This window comes from Rhagoletis zephyria, unplaced genomic scaffold, assembly GCF_001687245.7.
Source record: "Rhagoletis zephyria isolate East Lansing unplaced genomic scaffold, Rhagoletis_zephyria_1.1 Rzeph_scaffold_01415, whole genome shotgun sequence".
Lineage (NCBI taxonomy): Eukaryota > Metazoa > Arthropoda > Insecta > Diptera > Tephritidae > Rhagoletis > Rhagoletis zephyria.
This window is the reverse complement of record NW_016158499.1, coordinates 45,063-65,495: the sequence shown is the minus strand read 5'-3', so window position 1 is coordinate 65,495 and position 20,433 is coordinate 45,063. Positions and strand designations below refer to the sequence as shown.

At 40.2% G+C, this 20,433-nt stretch overlaps 1 pseudogene; it reads left to right on the top strand.

Moving 5' to 3' along the window:
- LOC108363935 (uncharacterized) overlaps positions 1–20,433 on the top strand; it is a 115,704-nt pseudogene that overhangs the window by 56,450 nt on the left and 38,821 nt on the right.

Genomic DNA, 20,433 nt, shown 5'->3' with positions numbered 1-20,433 from the left:
AAAGCCTTAGAGAAATCGGTATATATAGCGTCAATTTGGAATCCCTTTTGAAAGGTTTCCAAACAGTCCTCTGTAAAAGCAGCTAAATTGGTTAACGTAGATCTGCCCGGCACGAACCCATGTTGGTTGGGACATAATAAATGTTTAACAGCAAAGTAAATTTTATCTTTAACTATGGACTCAAACAGTGGTAAGCTTAGGAATCGGTTTATAATTCTCAATACAATTTGTATTACCACTTTTAAGAATTGGCGAAATAAAAGTCAACTTCCAGTCATCGAGGAAAACTCCGGCAGATAGATACATGTTAAAAATGTGCCTCAAAGGCCCAATTAGTGAAGGACAAATTTAAATAAAATAACCGAGAGGCCATCTACATCAGTGTTAGTGGATAGTTTAAGCTCGTTAATGCCATTAGCTACATCCTCGTCTGTCAACTTTAATTTCCCGAAGTTAATGGGAGTATCTAAATTTGACAAAAGCTCTTCAGGAATTAAATCATTATCAGAATTACCTGAAATAAAATTGGAAGAAAAAAAATCAGCAAAAAGATTAACAGCTTCGGAGATGGAGTTGGCTGGCACCCCGTTAAGCTGGACCGATGCAGGTATATTAGAGCAATTTTTCTTTGATTTAATATAACTCCAGAAGAACTTGGGATTGGGTTTAATATTGCTTTCTATGCTGCGAATATAATTCATATACAAAGATTTATTGAGCCTGTTAAATTCAGCTCTATAAAAGACGTAACGCTCACGCAAATTAACATCGTTGGAATGCTTTTGTATTTTGTAGAACTTATTCTTCATATTCCTTATATGTTTGAGTTCTTTAGTAAACCATGGACGCTTAGCGGTTTTCGAATTAAGAATTGGGATGTGACCCACACAAATATCAAAAAGTGTAGACTTAAAAATTTCGTAGCAACCAGTGACATCCACATCTCCAAAGAGCTGGGACCAATCCAAATCAAACAAATTATTCAATTCAGCAAAATTACAACAAGAGTAGTTAAAAGCAACCGTCTGACTAGCAGTCAGGTAACTCAAAATATTGGTAAAATTCAAACTCCAAAACCAAAGGGCTATGATACTGATTTGGAGGGGAGATGTAACTGGCCGCATGAGTGAGCTTGAAAGCAAGCAAGTCGCCGTGGTGATTAGACGTGTTTTTTCCGCTCCGCTTATATGTATATGAATATTGCTTAATATTGTCTGAATCTTGGCAATATGATGAACTGTGTTAAGTGCTCCACACTAAGTGAAGGTGAAGGGCACCTTTTTTGTGGCATCTGTAAAAATAAAACTCATATTAAATGTGCAAAACTGAGCTTCGGTGCATTAAACATTTTGAAAACTAATAAAAATGTGCTACTTCAATGTGATAATTGTGCATTGGGCCATTCTCCTGCTTCCTGTATGAACATTGAAGAAGCCCAAAAGAATATAAATGCACTCAGTGAGTTCATTAGGTCTTTAAAAACTCTGAGTGCTAATGTAATAGTTGATAGCAATAAAAACTTAAACAACAACTCTAACTCTATGACCAACGTTATTTGTACGCGCTCCAAAGCAAAGGTCGCTGACGCTAATAGTTTGCACTTGCAAACCCTATCGAAAAAAACTCTTGCTTCTACCTCGCCTGGAGAGAGATCCAGCAACAACAATCCTAATACTGAGTGTAGTGATTTTGGCTAATAAATATTAAATCTAAAATTCGGTTTAACTCATTAAAAAAACCATTGATATGAAATAATTCAATACATAATAAATTATCAATTAAATATGATTCAGATAAAGTGGTAACATTTGATGGGGTGAGGAAAGTATTGTTATCAATAAAGCTCCAGGAAATATTACATAAATTAAAGTCACCTAAAACACAAAGTTTCCAATTTTCTCGTGGAGTGCCAGTATATTGCCAACATGTGCCTTGTATATGACATCACAGCTGCCCGGCGGAATGTAGGACACACAAATGTACAGCACACTACAGGTGCCATGTAATTTTATACAAAGTTGATCCAACAGGGAGTTGGCATCTAGCAGCGGATAAAAAGAAGCTCGAAGATATCTGCGCGCAGCTATCAGTACACCACCACCCCTACTAACACCAGTTTTAGCAAAATCTCTGTCTTTGCGAAAAACGTCAAAGAGAGCTGGATTAAAGGACTCCGCATCGAAAAAGTTTACATTCAGCCAGGTTTCTGTCAGAACGAAGCAGCCATAATCCAATTTTGAGCTGAGAATGTAGACAGATTCGGATTTTGTCCTGAGTCCCGAAGTACTTTGGTGATAGATACTTATTTTCCGATCATCAGAGGTAGAATGACTTTTTACTTCTTGGGCTGCGGCTGGGCATCTTTTTGAACAAAATCAAAAGGCCGGACAGCAACGTTGGAGGGCCAAATATCCGATGACAGAATTTTTGAGTAGTCAGATTCTGAAACTCCAAGCCTGAAATTAATGTGCTTAATAGTTTCCAAATCAGAATCCTTCTTGACCAGTTTACAGCATACAATTGTCTTCTTATCGATAGCTGCATATTTAGCCACATAGCCAATGATGTCATCAGTCCTTACAGTAGGCAAAAACGATGATAAGTATAGCCATTTGCGACGAACAACAACTCCCAGCTCCGAGTTCTCATTTGACCCAACTACACACCGCCTATGTCTCTTATGAGTACGCTTTTTATCCATAGCGGACCACTGTGCATTATTTGCTTGCGCATTGTTAGTTGCGTTTTTCGCTTGTGCATTGTTGAACCTANCTTCTTATCGATAGCTGCATATTTAGCTACATAGCCAATGATGTCATCAGTCCTTACAGTAGGCAAAAACGATGATAAGTATAGCCATTTGCGACGAACAACAACTCCCAGCTCCGAGTTCTCATTTGACCCAACTACACACCGCCTATGTCTCTTATGAGTACGCTTTTTATCCATAGCGGACCACTGTGCATTATTTGCTTGCGCATTGTTAGTTGCGTTTTTCGCTTGTGCATTGTTGAACCTACGGCATACGTAGACACAGCGTTAGCGGGGCCAGCAGTTGGTGAACAGGCAGAAGTACAAGCGGACGGAAGAGATGAAGAAGAAAAACTTATGTTATTACCAGGAGTAGTTGGCGAGCGAGTAAAAGCAACAGCAGCAGAAAAACCGGTATTACTACTAGGAGTAGTTGAAAAACCGGTATTAGTATCAACTACATCAAGAGCGGTATAACCAGTATTTATACCCGGCGCATCAGAAACACAATGTATTTCAGAACTTTTACGTACTGCCACGGTATTCGAGTCAGCAACAGCATCATTAGATGGGGCAGTGAAAGCGCGCTTTGGCAATTTACCAGGCTGAGCAACAACACTATCACTAGCTTTTGCTTGCGGACGCGTCGTTCTTTTGTTTCCACTAGTAGCAGGAGCCGGCGAAATAGAATTATCATTTGCTGGTTCAATTAATGCGATAAAAATGCTTTTTAATTTTTCCAAATCCGAAATCGCGTTTAAAACTTTATTTTTCAGCCCACAATGGGCCGTACAATTAGTACATAAAGACATTATCGCGAGATAAATTAAAATAACCGACCGAACTATTCTGCAGTCGCTTCTAAGCGAATGATGAATAAAAATTTATTCCTTATTTGAAATTACTTGAATGATGAAAAAAAAATTTATTCATCATTCTCAAGAGCCTGATTGAAGAATACAAATTTGTTCGTTATTTGAAATTACTTGAATGATGAATAAAAATTTATTCATCATCAGAAAGTGATTGAATGGAGAATAAAAATTTATTCGTCATTCAAAATAGTTGAAATGAGGAATGAAAACCTATTCTTATTTATTTTTTTTATTCAATTATTCATTTACTTGATTACGCCCATCCCTGGCATAAAGCTGAACCTTTGAGATCCGATATTTGCCACAACTATTTGCCATATTTTGAAATATATAAAAACTGCGATATTTTACTTTATAATGGTGCTTTCATGATTTTATATCTAGTGAAATCTTATATTAGCGGTCTCTCTTTGAAATGAGAGAAGTGAAATGGTACCTTACACTCTGAAGATGCTTTATGTTTCGCTGGTAAGGTCTAGATTCGACTATTCATTTTTCCTCTGAGGACCACATACTTCATAGAAATAGTTCTGAAAGTATTCATCGAATTTGCTTAAGTCGGGTTTGCAAAATCTAACTACGTCAAGTATGCTCCGTTAATGAGAACCTTAACTGAATTAAACAACATTTCACATATTGGTCTCTGCTTATCTAGCAGAGCAGTTTGTAGCTTATTATATAAATATTTTAATTAGCCTTACTGCCATACCTAAACGAAAGCGTCAGCGATGTCTGGTTGTCAAAAAATTCTCATGCCCATACAATTTGCATGAACGCAAACCGAAACAACGCGCGGTCAACGCTGAGCGGTTGGAAAATCCGATTTTGACAGGGCGTTAGGTATTGAAGTTGGCTGCAGAAAAAGGCGAAACTGTCATTTTCGTGTTACACACAATCAAACCTATGTTTGTTGTCCGTGTTATTTCTGTATTTGACGTAGCGTTGACGCTTTTGTTTAGGTATGGCACTTCGGCGCTAACGCTAGGCGTCAGAAACCGCTCCGCCCAACGCTTTAGTTTAGGTATGGCAGTTAAGCCTCTATTCTCGTATTCAGCAAGAATTTATTGTTCACTTGACTGAAATAAATATGTAAATTGAAACGGGATGTATGTATATAAACATTTTAAATATACAAAACACATACTAACGTAATTATATGCTTTTTATATTCAGATACGAATGGGGCATTCTCTACGGGGTTTCTGGAACAGTTCTGTTTTGTACAATATTTCATCTCTGCAGGAAATTTATCCAATGGTAAGTAATATGACATACGAAAATTACATATGGTGGGCTCATGGTGCAATTAGTTATTACAGATATTGTCTTCCCAGAGAGGGATTCCGATCTGTTTTATTTGAAAAACATCGCTGTTGCCCACACTAAAAGGTTTACTGTACATACACCATATACCATATACATATGTGTACGTATTTTTTAACAAACCTTCTTGCAGAGAACTTATTTAATTTGCAAAAGCCGAAAAAAGTTGCTTGTGGTAATTTCTTTTCTACCAAAAATGTCGTCGTTTGATTGCCCCTTTCTCTTTTTGTGTTCGAGTCTAAATTAAAGGCAAAGGGTGAGAAAATTGTGTGCTCGTTTCTTAAAATGTCACACTCTTGTAAGGCAAAAAAAGCACATTGTGAAGCTATGTGAGGGGGATGGTTGCCCTCAAAATCAGATGATTGTTTGAAACGACAATATTATGAAATGCATTAGCTACACCAGGGCAAGAAGGCACAAACATGCCTTTTTACAGGGTTGAGTGTAACATCAAACAAATTTTGCACCGGGAAAGGGCAAAATTTTTTGGAAGAAATGAAATCACTATTAGTAAACAGATTCAAAATTTGTATTGCCCACTTTATTTCAAACGTTTCTTTTTTGTTTTGAGAAATTAAATCGAGCAAGCATTTCGATGTGAAGCTAAACTCTCTGCGAAGACAGTACCTGTAAATAATTGTTGAAGGTCGAGGGCTTGTATTCAATAAACTCTCTCTGCAGTTCACACAAAAAGTTGTTTCTGATATTTGAATACACGTGTGTCTTAGACTATGTTCTAACAGTCCAATTAGCTGAGGTAATTAAGTTTTAAATTACGGCATTGAGTTTGGTGTTCACACACACTTCAGCTGCCCAATTAGCGATAGGAAATCAGCTGTTAGATTACCTATAGTGATGGAAAAGTTGTTACAATCGTACCTTTATTTAGTTTGACATTCGGTAAAAACAAACAATTTTAGGTACATTTGGAACGTAGCCAAATAGTTTCTTAGGAAATCAGTTCTTACTTTTAATGACATTTCAATGCATTTTCTGGTGCGGGCAACTGGTCTAATAGCTTCCCTCCTTTGTGAAGAGGCATACAAATGATACGGAAGGGTGGTCAAAGTAACGCAACTGTAGTCGATTTCGATAGATAGACGGAAAATATTTCTTTTTAAAACGTCCAATCTAATATGAAAGTGACACCTTTTCTACAACATAGGTTTGGCTCACACTGCACGAAGAGATTCTTTTCATAGCCAAACATTTGTTTAATGTGAGTACCGAAAGTGATATGGCATCGATGGGAATTGTTATCCTATTTTTTTCTTTATATAGAAATACACATTCACTTTTTAGATACATCTATCTACTTTTAGGTAAAGTTTTCCGTAAATTAGGTACAATTTTATTATTGATTTTTCCATCCCTGATGGAATATCAGCTGTAAAACAGAACCAGAAACAAACAAGCTGATTGCTCTTTGTTCAATAAACATACCTCCAAGTCAAAATTAAACATACCTAGCAGGGTTGCATAGAGAATCTGACACAAATTGATTGCCAATTAATTATTAATTGGGGCAACGTCGCTCGTAGTTGTAATCGTAGTAATTTTGAAATGAAATAATTAAAAACAAACACCACGGATTAGTGCAATATATAACAAAGTGGCTTTATTAGTCAACTTGGTGAAATGTGTATTGTGATTTTTGGTGTACAATATTACCTTGAGAAATACGCAGGAGTAGTGGCTGGATCGCTTCCGGTGTGGTCGAAGTGCTCGATAGAAGTGGCCGAGCTCTTTTTTAATAGAAATAAGTTTACCCGCCAAGCCGCCAACTGTTTGGAGGGGAAACTTAACGAAAATGTATTCAACGGAAAGGGACATTCATATGTATTTACTAACGGCGTATTAGTTATTTGGTCTTAAATATACATATTTATGTGAGTGTGTGGATATGCTCGGTTGCATGAAGGTGCATTTTCACATTAGGGTGGTTCCCCCGTTTAGTTACTTGGTTTAGCGTGGAGGCCTAAACATGCCGGCCCCCTTGCTATACGCAACAGCAGTAGAGCGTTTCAGCCATTACTCCTCCATATGGAGAAAAACTATTCTAAGCTATTAGCTTTATTGCTTTCCATTAAGCTGGATCCGCAGCTGCCACTTTTTGGTGAGCGTGTCGGTTTCCTAAGGCTTTAGAAGAAAAAAATAAAAAAACAGGACATGGCTTGACATTTCAGTGCACAAATTTCGTATATATTTATTCAAAATTCAATAAATAGTTTGTTTCCATAATTCATTTCTGGAATAAAAGTAAAAAAATTATATCGTATAAAAACGGAGACTACATATCAGTCATACGTAATTTAAGATCGGCAAGCCCCTCATAATAGCCAGCCGAATATGCTATTTTGAGCCACGAGCGGGCCGAAGGACGTGGGCAGGGTGCCGGCAGAACGATCTCCGGGTAGGCGTCTGCTCCTAGCACCAAGCGGATTGGAGTCGATGTGAAGAAGTTCGGGTCTGCCAGGCGAATATTGTTATATGTCGCGGCTATCGAGCGGTCGACGCTGGCGGTATTGCTTAACTGGCGATTTGCCCATGTTTCCCTCTCAGTCGAATCATGCAGATTCGTTGGTGCCCGAAGCCACTCTCTTCCAAGCCCAATTCTCGCATCAGACTAGCCGATATTATAGACGCTGGCGCGCACACATCAATTAAGGCGCGTATGAGGTGTAAGCGTCCTGTAGATTATATCTTTACAATGGCTGTAGGGGAAATTGCCGTAAATGGTCTCAAGCCCTGAGCGGTTAGCGTTACTTGGCCGGTTCTAAAGGCGACGGGTAGCTGGCGAAGCCGAGTCACCAGTCCACCCCGTCGTTCATCGCGTCTTGAGGCCGCGTTGTTTGTGTCCCGCGGGCGGAAAGTCCAAGTTTCCGCTCCAAGGCGCTGTCGCTGTTTTCCTTGATGGGACACCCTTTTACGTATGAACCGCGGGCGGGGATTGACGTTGTCCTTCTTGACCGGTAGCCTTTTTGCGTATGAATCGCCGGCGGAAAGACCGAGTCTCCGCTCCGCGACGCTGCGGTGCCCGTTGATGCTGTCGCCTTTTATGTGCTAACGGGAGTCGGAAAGTCCGGGTTTCCGATCCCCCCGTCGATATTAAGAAATTCACTTCCGCTACGGGCTCAATTATTTCGCCCTCTTCTATTTCAGGGCGGCGGGTTGGGGAATCCGTTCCGGAGTCTGACGCGTATATCGAGAGTACGTTGTCCCGTTCCTCTTCGCTGGCAACCTGCTGGCTCCACGGTCTCCTGTCAGCGGGCTCTTCGTCGATGTGCAGCGTCGTATGGTGCTTGTCATGGCATCGGCGGCATCGATCACTGCTGGTTCACCTTTGTACACGATACGTCATCGACAAGCAATTGCCGCAGAACCACCCTAACAGGGCCTCTCGCAAACGCTCTTTCGGGGTTTTTGCCCGATATACTGGGCATAGACGGATTGGGTGCTTACCCTCGCATAGTTGGCACGCTATCGGGTAACGATGAGCGTGGCGTTTCGCTTTCTTTCTCAACGTAGAGAAACGAGTCATTGTTACCTGAAATAAGTAGTATGTTGTTTCGATCGCAAATTTATTGTTACCAANAGACTACCTAAAAGCCAGGAACTGCATTTTCCTCTATAAACTTATACATATGAGAACCCCACGTTATCTGTATGACAAACTTATTTTTCCAAAGTCGGAACGTTCTTCTGACTTAATTCTGCCCTCATACAACTTTAAAAACTCTGCCAGACTGTTTTTCATTAACGCTATTCGTATTTGGAATTCTATTCCTCATGCCGTTAAAACCAAATTCAACAAAAGCAACTTTAAAAGTTCCCTCCATACATATTTCTCGTCTAGTTGATGAACCTTCTTAATATTTAAGTTTTTATCTAGTCCATAATTTTTAGTTTGTACATCTATTGTTTTATTCCCAGCATTAATAGTATTAATATTACCTCTAAATCTGTTTAGTTACTTATATTGCTGTTGTACTTCAAAAGACTAAGTCTTATTGTACTAATTTTAAATAAAGAATAAAGAATAAAGAATAAAGTTCTTATGGTGCTTATGGTTGGGTGGCGAGAACTACATCATATAATTATAGAACCGTGAATTGGCATATACTACTTGCTCGCTCTAGACCCATGTTGGAGTTGGTTTATGATTGATGCGTTGAAGTGGTCGTGTATGGGGTGANTTTGTTATTGATATTCATTTTTTATGGTGCTTATGGTTGGGTGGCGAGAACTACATCATATAATTATAGAACCGTGAATTGGCATATACTACTTGCTCGCTCTAGACCCATGTTGGAGTTGGTTTATGATTGATGCGTTGAAGTGGTCGTGTATGGGGTGAATAATATTGCGATATTACCCGAGCATATGAAGATTGTGTTTGCTCCTTTATATTCATCTAGCGATAAATTTTCATCGATTTTTGACATCTACGCTCATCCGTGAGCTGCCATATTGACATATATTAAATGAATAATAATGTGAGTTTTGTTTGCAGAAAATTATGCTTAGTTGAGTATGAAAAAAAACAATTCAAAAACTCATACGGGTGGCCATCCATACGTGTGAGAAATTTGAAAGGAATTTCCCCAACGAGTAAATGCAAAATTACATGATGCTATTGTGNATGTGAGTTTTGTTTGCAGAAAATTATGCTTAGTTGAGTATGAAAAAAAAACAAATCAAAAACTCATACGGGTGGCCATCCATACGTGTGAGAAATTTGAAAGGAATTTCCCCAACGAGTAAATGCAAAATTACATGATGCATCCGTCAAAAAAGCTTTTAATTCCGCTCTCAGAGCTCTAGAGGCTCCGACAAAGTTGGTACCATTGTCGGAGTAGATGTTTCTTGGACATCCCCTTCTTGAAACAAACCTGGCAAATGCTGCTAGGAAAGATTGCGTACTTAGGTCAGAGGTGGCTTCCAAATGGATCGCCTTAGTTGCGAAGCAGACGAACAGGCAGACATATCCTTTGGACATACGACAGCCTCGTCCACTGTAACTCTTTATGTCAAAGGGGCCTGCAAAGTCGACTCCTGAGTTTGTAAACGGTCGTGAAAATGTTGTTCTTTCTTTGGAAAGAATTCCCATTAGCTGCGTTTGCGCACGTTTTCGATAGATCGTGCAGACTTTTCAGTTATGAATGGTGGACCTAATCATATTTTTTACCCTAGGTATCCAATACTGTGTTCGGATTAGGCGCAACATGAGCTGATTCTCACCATGCAGCGAGACTTTATGGACGAACTGGACTATCAGACGAGACTGGTGGCAGTTATATGGCAGGATAACTGGGTGCCGCTCGTTATAGGCGAGATCACTAGATGCTCCTAGGCGGCCACCTGTCCTCATTATACCGTCTTTATCGATAAATGAATTAAGGGGTACTACTTCACTCCTTGAACCTATTAATTTTTGCGATTTTAGTGCTGAATACTCCTCCCAATAATGTTTCTTTTGGCAGATGGTTATCAAGCGGTCTGTCGTTGCTTTAATTTCATCAGCTGAAATTGAACAAGATTTCGCCAAAAATGAAGCCCTGGGTGAGTTCTTTGACAGAATCTCATTACATAAGATAAAACTCTCAAAACTCTCGAGAAATCAGAAAATCTTTCAATAAATCATAGTGGATATCTAACATTGTTGTTGAGTGTACCTGCACCCTTTTCTCTTCTATCACTGTATTATAGTCGTTTTTCTGAGTGGGCCACTTTGCTCTATCTTCTTGCAACCAATAAGGACCCACCCACAACAAGGAATTGTTTACTAAATCTTGGGCTGCAAGATCTCTGCTGGCTAAGTCCGATGGACTTGACGTCGAGTCTACATGACGCCAATTTTCGTTTCCGACCTTTTCAATTATTTTTGTTACTCGACCAAAAGCACGGAGGTTTCCGTATCCAGGCGGGGACAATGGTAGAATCCGTCCACATTTGAGTCGTGAGATGAGCTAAGTTCAGATTATTGGTAATCCATTCCATTATTCCTGCTAGTAAAACCCCTCCACAGAGTTCTAATCGTGGCAAAGAAATCGTCTTGACTGGTGCTACTTTAGTTTGAGCCAGTAGTAGATTTATGAAGACTCTGCCGTCCATTTCAACGCGAAGATAGACGCAGGCAGCATATGCCTTTTCTGAGGCGTCGCAAAACCCGTGAATTTCAACTTCGGCTGTCCATTTCCTCAAGGGGAACCCTGCAGACTGCAACATTCTTGTGATTTCATCCTTTGCCTTGATAGCAGATTCGATAGTATGACCGCCCGCTAAAGCATCATCAACGTACATGTATTTTCTTAAGATGTCCGACGCAATGGGGTGTGAGTCTTCTACATCGTCAGCTAATTGGAGCAGAGTTCTAATCGCGAGGTAAGGTGCGCAATTGACACCGAAAGTCACAGTATTTAGCTCATAAAAACCAATTGGTTCGGTTGGGCTTGTTCGAAAAATTATACGCTGATACTTGGTTTAGTCAGGATTTAGTAAAAGTTGGCGATACATCTTTTCGATGTCGCTATTGAAAACATACTTAAATAACCTCCACCGAAGTAGTAAAGTTGTCAAATCATTTTGAAGGACTGTACCAGGATGGATCACATCATTAAGACTCACCCCATTTGCAGTCGGACATGATGCGTTGAAAACCACCCGTACTTTGGTGGTGGTGCTCTCTTCCTTCCGGACAGCATGATGAGGTAGAAAATAATTCTCACATTCATAACTCTGTTATATTCAGTTTGTAAGGGTGGGTCTTTTGCTAGACGCGTTCACCATCTAAGACAAGATCAACTTGCTCATTTACGAAGAATCTCTTGTCTGCAATACTATATGTGGAAATGCTTGTTTTGTCGTAGCGTCGATTGGGCACGTCGGTAAATTCCCTGTAAGCTGTGGTAAAACCAGCACTTTGGTATCTATGTTGATTAAAGGGTCTATCCGTGACCGTAACTGGATGAAGCACGCTTCTTTAACCTGGGCTGAAACAGTGTTATTAATGCCTGCACTTGGGCATGCAACCTTTTTGATGGTAAATGAATCCTACGTTTAAGTCTGTCTGTTCTAAACGAGCACTCTGAACCGGAATCTATCAGGGCGCGGGCCGAAAATTTAGTATTATTGCAGTATATATTGACACGTGCTGTTCCTAATAAAATTCCTTTGTTTGTGTTAGCAAAACATGACTTTACGTTATTTGTTGGACTTCTATTTACCTTGGCTGCATCCTGTCTTGCCTGGACCTGCGCAGAAGTTGACGCGACGTTATCTGAGTCGTCTGATGCGCTTATTTGTTGCCTTCGTTTCATAGTTGCCTTTGGCTGAGCGGCTTCAATATGAAGGAGCGAGTAGTGCCTTTGGTGACAAGTACTGCAATTGAATGAGCATGTACACCTAGACACAGTGTGTCCAGAAGATAAGCAGTTCAAGCAACCATGATTATTTTTGATGAAGGCGATTCTGTCCATGTTCGTTATTTCGAGGAATTTTGGGCATTTAGACAGTTTGTGATTATTACTTTTGCAGAATTTGCCCATTGTTTTGGCCACCCTTGCTTGGAAGGCGCCAAGTCTTTTTTGTGGAATTTCGTTTATCTGTCTACTATTGTGGGGCTTGGGAATTTTTGTATGTTTAGCACCCGTTATGCCCGAGACGCTTTCAAGTGTTTGGAATCTGTTGGACAGAAATTTGTCCATATCCTCCCACTTGAATATCTCCTTCTTGTCTTCGATTGTTTGTTCCCACAATGCCAAGGTACTTTCTGGCAATTTCGTTGAGCAGAGATAAGTAAATATTGCATCCCAATTCGATATATCAATTTTATGGCTTTTTAGTGATGAGATGCAACTATTTATATCTCGCTGTATTTTCTTGATCGAGGTACCGCACTCGTTCTCTACCGCTTTTAAATTAAACAGTATTTGTAATTGGGAATTTACAAGAATACGTTTGTTCTCGTACCTATCTGTTAAGTTTTTCCACGCTGTGAAAAATCCTTCGTTAGTAAGAGGGCACTTTCTAACTATACCATTGGCCTCACCCTGTGTTTTTTGGTTCAGATGGAACAACAATTCAACTGGAGTGAGGCGCTTATTTAATATATATGTATATTGCTGTAAACATATCTCGGATTGTTGGCCAAGATAGGTAGTCGCCTTTGAACACTTCCGTATCGAACGGAAGAAGGTGAATGTTGTGTTCTTGGACAGACGTACCTTCTGTGTCTTTTTCACTTTTAACGAGCTTTGCATGCGATCTGCCATGTTCGACATGCATCGCAAGTATACAGCATACGAGCTTTTATATTTCGGTTTCACAGCAGATACTGCTTTAGCGTCTAACGTATTTAAATTTATCAATTCCTCATATGCTGCCTTCCTTTTCTTCCATAAAGTTTTCAATTCCTCTTGTTGAATGGCAAGAGTATATTTGGTGTGATCAGTTTGGGCCGTGTCGTTGTAGTCGGCCTCAAATTCTGTCACAGCGTCTGCCAGGCGAATAAACTTATCCATGGCTTGATATAATTAGAAGGCTTTGAAGGATATGAGACTAAAAACTATCTTCCGAGAAAAGTTGTAACCTTGCAACACCACAACTTAAAGAATTACACACACAAAATTTAAGTGGAATTTCAATTCCGTAACACACGTTTTATTTTATTAATTCAAATATATAAGTTTGCCTTGTATCTATGTATGTATGTGTACGAATACTAATATTTTACGCTTACAGGTATTATATGCAGATTGCTCGCCACCCAACTCAGCAAGATAAAATTAATATTTTACGCGAAGAAATTATAAACGTGCTAATAATTGAGTTTATTAGAAAATTCTGTGTCACACGCGGAAAGTGGTTTTGTGGATGTGAAATTTCGGTCTTACAAGTGAATTCAATGTGTATGAACACAAAAGTGCACGCCGAAGTGAGGTTAAGACCACAAAGAACCGCGTGAAGTGTTGCTAGTGTTTGTGACTAAGCAAATTGGAACTACTTGCAGCACCAATATTAAAGAATTATGGACGCAGATACAATGCGTTAGTAAATTTGACACTTTGGTAATGTGGAACAAATTTAGTCAACGATATTTTATGAAAATTGAGCTGCAGTTTAACTTGACTCGAAAAATCGCACAAACAAAACGCGGTTTTTTTTTGTCTTAAAATGGCGGCGTGCACTAATGGTTGCCGGTATATTGTGCCCAAATCTGATGGTAGAGAGTTGTACGCGAAAAAATATTTTCATCGATGAGCAAAGAACGCACTAAATCACAAAACCACTCGCGGTTAATTTAAACGATTGTGATAGAAATATTTTCATGAGCTACTGCTAATATACGTAACTATATTTATGTGCACTAAATGTCAGCCACGTACCTTTTATAAAAGTGTGTTTTTTGGATGCTAATTAGCTGGTGATGGAGGTGTTTCTCCTCTTATTTGAAATGCTCCGTGTTACTAGGATCTCACAGTGGCTGATTGCCCTGATTATAGAATCGCAAAAGAAATATGTATGTGCTCCTTGTGCTAGGGAATTTGACCAGGTGCCCCTTGTGATGGTGCTTTGATTATTGCTCCTTGTGTTGTGGACTGTAATAATTTGTTGTTTTAGTAAACGGCCGCTTGATATCTCTGTCTCGGCGGAGATGGACCATGAAAACACTTGGGGCAACGTCGCTCGTAGTTGCACGAAGGGTTTAATTTTGAAATGAAATAATCAAAAACAAACACCACGGATTAGTTTAATATATAACAAAGTTTATTAGTCAAATTGGTGAAATGTGTATTGTGATTTTTGGTGTACAATATTACCTTGAGAAATACGCAGGAGTAGTGGCTGGATCGTTTCCGGTTTGGTCGAAGTGCTCGATAGAAGTGGCCGAGCTCTTTTTTACCAGAAATAAGTTTACCCGCCCAGCAGCCAACTGTTTGGAGGGGAATCTTAACGAAAATGTATTCAACGGAAGGGACATTCATATGTATTTACCAACGGCGTATCAGTTATTTGGTCATATATATACATATTTATGTGAGTGTGTGGATATGCTCGGTTGCAAGAAAGTGCATTTCCACATTAGGGTGGTCCCCCCGTTTAGTTACTTGGTTCAGCGTGGAGGCCTAAACAAGGTTCTTAAATGCCAATTAGGTGCCTGTTTGAACATAGTCTTAGCTGTCAACTCTGTTATTATTTCTGACTTTTGAAATGCAATAGTAAATTTAACCAAGAAGCCATAAATAAGGATGACATCAATGAAATCGATGAGAGATAAGTTTAAATGGACTCTAATATCAGAAACCAGTTTTCGAGAAATTTGTGGATGTGGGTGTCGAATATTTGCCTTCTAACTATATGTATTTCGTTCCTAGCTTTTAAATTGTTTTATAGTTTCTTAACTTATAACAACGGGAAAAATCAAGTATATTTAAAATACGTTTTAAAACTTTATGGGAGTGTCTATTCGCACTTTGCCAGTGTCACCAGTGTACCAGTGTCGCCAGTGTCACCAGTGCCACCAGTGTACCAGTGTCGGGAGTCTTCGGCTCTGCCAGTGTCACCAGTATCACCAGTGTCGACAGTGTCACCAGTCTCACCAGTGTACCAGTGTCACCAGTTCCACCAGTGTACCAGTGTCACCAGTTCCACCAGTGTCACCAGTTTCGCCAGTGTCACCAGTGTACCAGTCTCGCCAATGTCGCTNATTAAATTACTGTTTTTCTTTTTATACGAATATAAAACAATATTTTAATATATATTAAAAATTTGGAAAAAATTGCTTGCGGCGCTTTATTCTTTGAACTTTTCTCTTTATATTAAAATAATTATACCCGTATTAAACAAAAAAAAAACAATAACTTGATATAGAATGAAAACTTGGAATAAAAGACGGCGTGATTTGTCATTCCGAATTTTCGCCTCCGGCGCTTTTTCTAACAAAAAAAAATTTAATATATAGCAAAAAGGATTAAAAATCGGCCGATTTCGTATGCAGCGCTTTTCTATGTAAAATAATATGGCCGCACTGGTGACACTTGCGACACTGGACACTGGCGACACTGNACCAGTGTACCAGTGTCGGGAGTCTTCGGCTCTGCCAGTGTCACCAGTATCACCAGTGTCGACAGTGTCACCAGTCTCACCAGTGTACCAGTGTCACCAGTTCCACCAGTGTACCAGTGTCACCAGTTCCACCAGTGTCACCAGTTTCGCCAGTGTCACCAGTGTACCAGTCTCGCCAATGTCGCCAGTTTCACCAGTGTACCAGTGTCACCAGTTTCACCAGTGTACCAGTGTACCAGTGTCACCAGTGTACTAGTGTCACCAGTCTCGCCAATGTCGCCAGTGTCACCAGTGTACCAGTGTCACCAGTTTCACCAGTGTACCAGTGTCACCAGTGTCACAAGTTTCACCAGTGTACCAGTGTCACCAAGTGTCGCCAGTGTCACCAGTGTCACCAGTGTCACCAGTATCACCAGTGTCGCCAGTGTACCAGTGTCACCAGTTTCACTAGTGTACCAGTGTCATCAGTGTCGCCAGTGTCGCCAGTGTAACCAGTGTCGCCAGTGCCACCAGTGTCCCCAGTTACACCAGTGTCACCAGTGTACCAGTGTCACCAGTTTCGCCAGTGTCACGAGTTTCACCAGTGTACCAGTGTCACGAGTATCGCCAGTGTCACCACTGTAACCAGTGTCGCCAGTGTCACCAATGTCGCCAGTGTACCAGTGTCACCAGTGTCGCAAGTGTCACCAGTGTACCAGTGTCACCAGTTTCACCAGTGTCACCAATGTACCAGTGTCGCCAATGTCACCAGTGTCGCCAGTATCACCAGTGTTACCAGTGTCGCCAGTGTCGCCAGTGTCACCAGTGTACCAGTATCACCAGTGTAGCCAGTGACGGATGTGTCAACAGTGTCGCCAGTGTGGCCATTATATTTTATATAGAAAAGCGCCGCAGACGAAGTCGGCCGGTTTTTTAATCCTTTTTATTATATACTGAATTTTTTTATGGAAAAAGTGCCGGAAGCGAACATTTGGAATAAAAAATTTTTACTACATATTAAATTACTGTTTTTCTTTTTATACGAATATAAAACAATATTTTAATATATATTAAAAATTTGGAAAAAATTGCTTGCGGCGCTTTATTCTTTGAACTTTTCTCTTTATATTAAAATAATTATACCCGTATTAAACAAAAAAAAAACAATAACTTGATATAGAATGAAAACTTGGAATAAAAGACGGCGTGATTTGTCATTCCGAATTTTCGCCTCCGGCGCTTTTTCTAACAAAAAAAAATTTAATATATAGCAAAAAGGATTAAAAATCGGCCGATTTCGTATGCAGCGCTTTTCTATGTAAAATAATATGGCCGCACTGGTGACACTTGCGACACTGGACACTGGCGACACTGGTACACTAGCGACACTAGTGACACTGGTGAAACTGTTAAAACTGGTGACACTGGTGACACTGGCGACATTGGTGACACTGGTGACACTGGTGAAACTGTTAAAACTGGTGACACTGGTGACACTGGCGACATTGGTGGCACTGGGGACACTGGCGACACTGTCGACACTGGTGACACTGGTGCCACTGGCGACACTGGCGACAATGGTGATACTGGTACACTGGTGACACTGGCGACAATGGCGACACTGGTACAATGGTGACACTGCTACACTGGTGACACTGTTGAAACTGGCGACACTGGTGACACTAGTTACACTGCTGAAACTGGTGACACTGGTGACACTGGCGCCACTGGTGAAAGTGGTGACACTGGTGACACTGGCGACACTGGTGACACTGGCGACACTGGTGACACTGGCGACACTGGTAATACTGGTACACTGGTGAAACTGGTGACACTGGTGACACTGCCGACATTGGCGACACTGGTACACTGGTGACACTGGCGACACTGGTGACACTGGCGACACTGGTGATACTGGTACACTGGTGAAACTGGCGACACTGGTTACACTGGGGGAAACTGGCGACATTGGCAACACTGGTACACTGGTGAAACTGGTACACTGGTGACACTGGCGACACTGGTGAAAGTGGTGACACTGGTGACACTGGCGACACTGGTGATACTGGTGAAACTGGTGACACTGGCGACACTGGCGACACTGGTCACACTGGCGACACTGGTGACACTGGCGACACTGGAGATACTGGTACACTCGTGAAACTGGTGACACTGGTGACACTGGTGAAACTGGTGACACTGGCGACACTGGTGATACTGGTACACTGGTGAAACTGGCGACACTGGTTACACTGGGGGAAACTGGCGACATTGGCAACACTGGTACACTGGTGACACTGGCGACACTGGTGATACTGGTGAAACTGGTGACACTGGCGACACTGGCGACACTGGTCACACTGGCGACACTGGTGACACTGGCGACACTGGNGACACTGGCGACACTGGTGACACTGGCGACACTGGTGATACTGGTACACTTGTGAAACTGGTGACACTGATGAAACTGGCGACACTGGTTACACTGGGGGAAACTGGTGACACTGGCGACACTGGTGACACTGGTGACACTGGCGACTCTGGTGACACTGGTGACACTGGCAGAGCCGAAGAGTGCCGACACTGGTACACTGGTGACACTGGTGGCAGTGGTACACTGGTGACACTGGTACACTGGTAAAGTGCGAATAGACACTCCCAAACTTTATTCATATAATTAATAGTTCTTGTACTTTTCAAAAGTTTTATTTGCAACATAATGCCCCTTATCGTCGGAATTTTTTTCATCCGCCCGTAGTGAATACACGGAAATGAAAAGTGAACCGGTTCGGAGAAGATGAAACCTATAATAGGTAAACATATACATATCTGCTTATTTCTAAAAGGTATTTTTCTGTTACCAAAGGATATCTCCTTTAATGTTTTATCAAATTTAATGAACGATACCTCATTTTGAAGGGGAGAAGCTCGCGTATATGCGAAAAATAGTCACGTTGCACAGAGGAGTATTTGCATAGTAAAACCGGTCAAAATTATTTTATGTGTTTTCTCCTCAGTAATTAAATAAAACATGAAACTTAATCATAATTAGTCCTTAAATGCGCAAGGTCTTCGATTTTATCTCAAACGGCATTAAAAATAAGACTCCGTTTAATTTTTTTCAAAATACTTATTTTTTTCCATGTAGCTCAAAGATACTGTGCGCACTCACCTGTCTCTTGCTTTTCATAGGTAAATAGAAACAATTATACTTTAATTGTGAAAAGAAAGTAGTTTTTTTTTGAAAAACTGACATGGATACATCAGTAAACCAAAAAATATTTCATATTTATGTAAACATATAAATAAGTTTAAGAAACTAATAACTTTTTGAATTCTTTCTCATCAATAAGTGATAAATTAAGTGAAAATACATAGATTTATTCAGAATTATGGTACTTATAAAAACAATTTTTTTTAGCTGTTAAACATAAATTAATTTTACACTTACTGCAATACATTCTTGTCTGTCCTGCACAATTTGGTAATAAGTCTTAAATGCTTCACATCAGGGCGGTCTTTATTTATTCTTTTGTATAACAACCATGCGTTAATGCAACTCATATCTAAAAGATGATAAAAATCTCTATTTGTCCACTTTCGACTCTTTAAAGTAATTTTGTGACGACTCATAAAACTTTCCATGAGATCTACTACACCCATGTGTTGATTATAGTCCTTAATAATTTGCGGGCATGGAATAGTTTTAGTAGCTTTTTCATTTTTGTCATATCTTTTGACAATGCAAGGATCTAGGTGCTTTGGAATGAGTTAATCAGTGGCTTCCCTCCAATGTATGTAGAAACTAGGGATGTGCCGGGTATCCGGTATATATCCGGAGTCCGGCCTATCCGGCCGTTTTTTGGTTATCCGGTTATCCGGCCGGATAATAGCCAGTATACGGCCGGATTCCGGATGTCGATTATAGAAGATTCAATTTAGAAATTTAACCCAGATTTTGTATTTTTGTAATCCAATTTAATAGTTTCTAATTAGTAATCAGAGTTAACAATTTGTATATTTTTCATTATGAAAAGAAGCATTTCCGCATTATCGGGCAACAACCTATTTCTATTTTCAACATAAATGTTACCCGATGCACTAAATACTCTTTCCGAGTTCACTGTGGAAGGTGGCGCGCAGAGATACTTCATTGCCAGTGTAAACAAATTTGGAAATTCTTTGCGGCTATACTTCCATCAAGTTAAGGGATCTTCTTGTCTGGATATAAGAGGTAGCTGCAAATATTTCTCTATTTCTATTTCATAAATCGCTGCCTTTTTTCTTGTACGTTCGCTGCCTTGTCTACCAATCGTTTGGCTATCCATATCACTAGAAACACTAGAATCAGCATCAGAGCCGTTGGCGATTTCCTCAAACCATTGCCAAATATCCTCGTGAGCTCGATCTTCGATGGAAGTTTTCACTATAGTTCGGC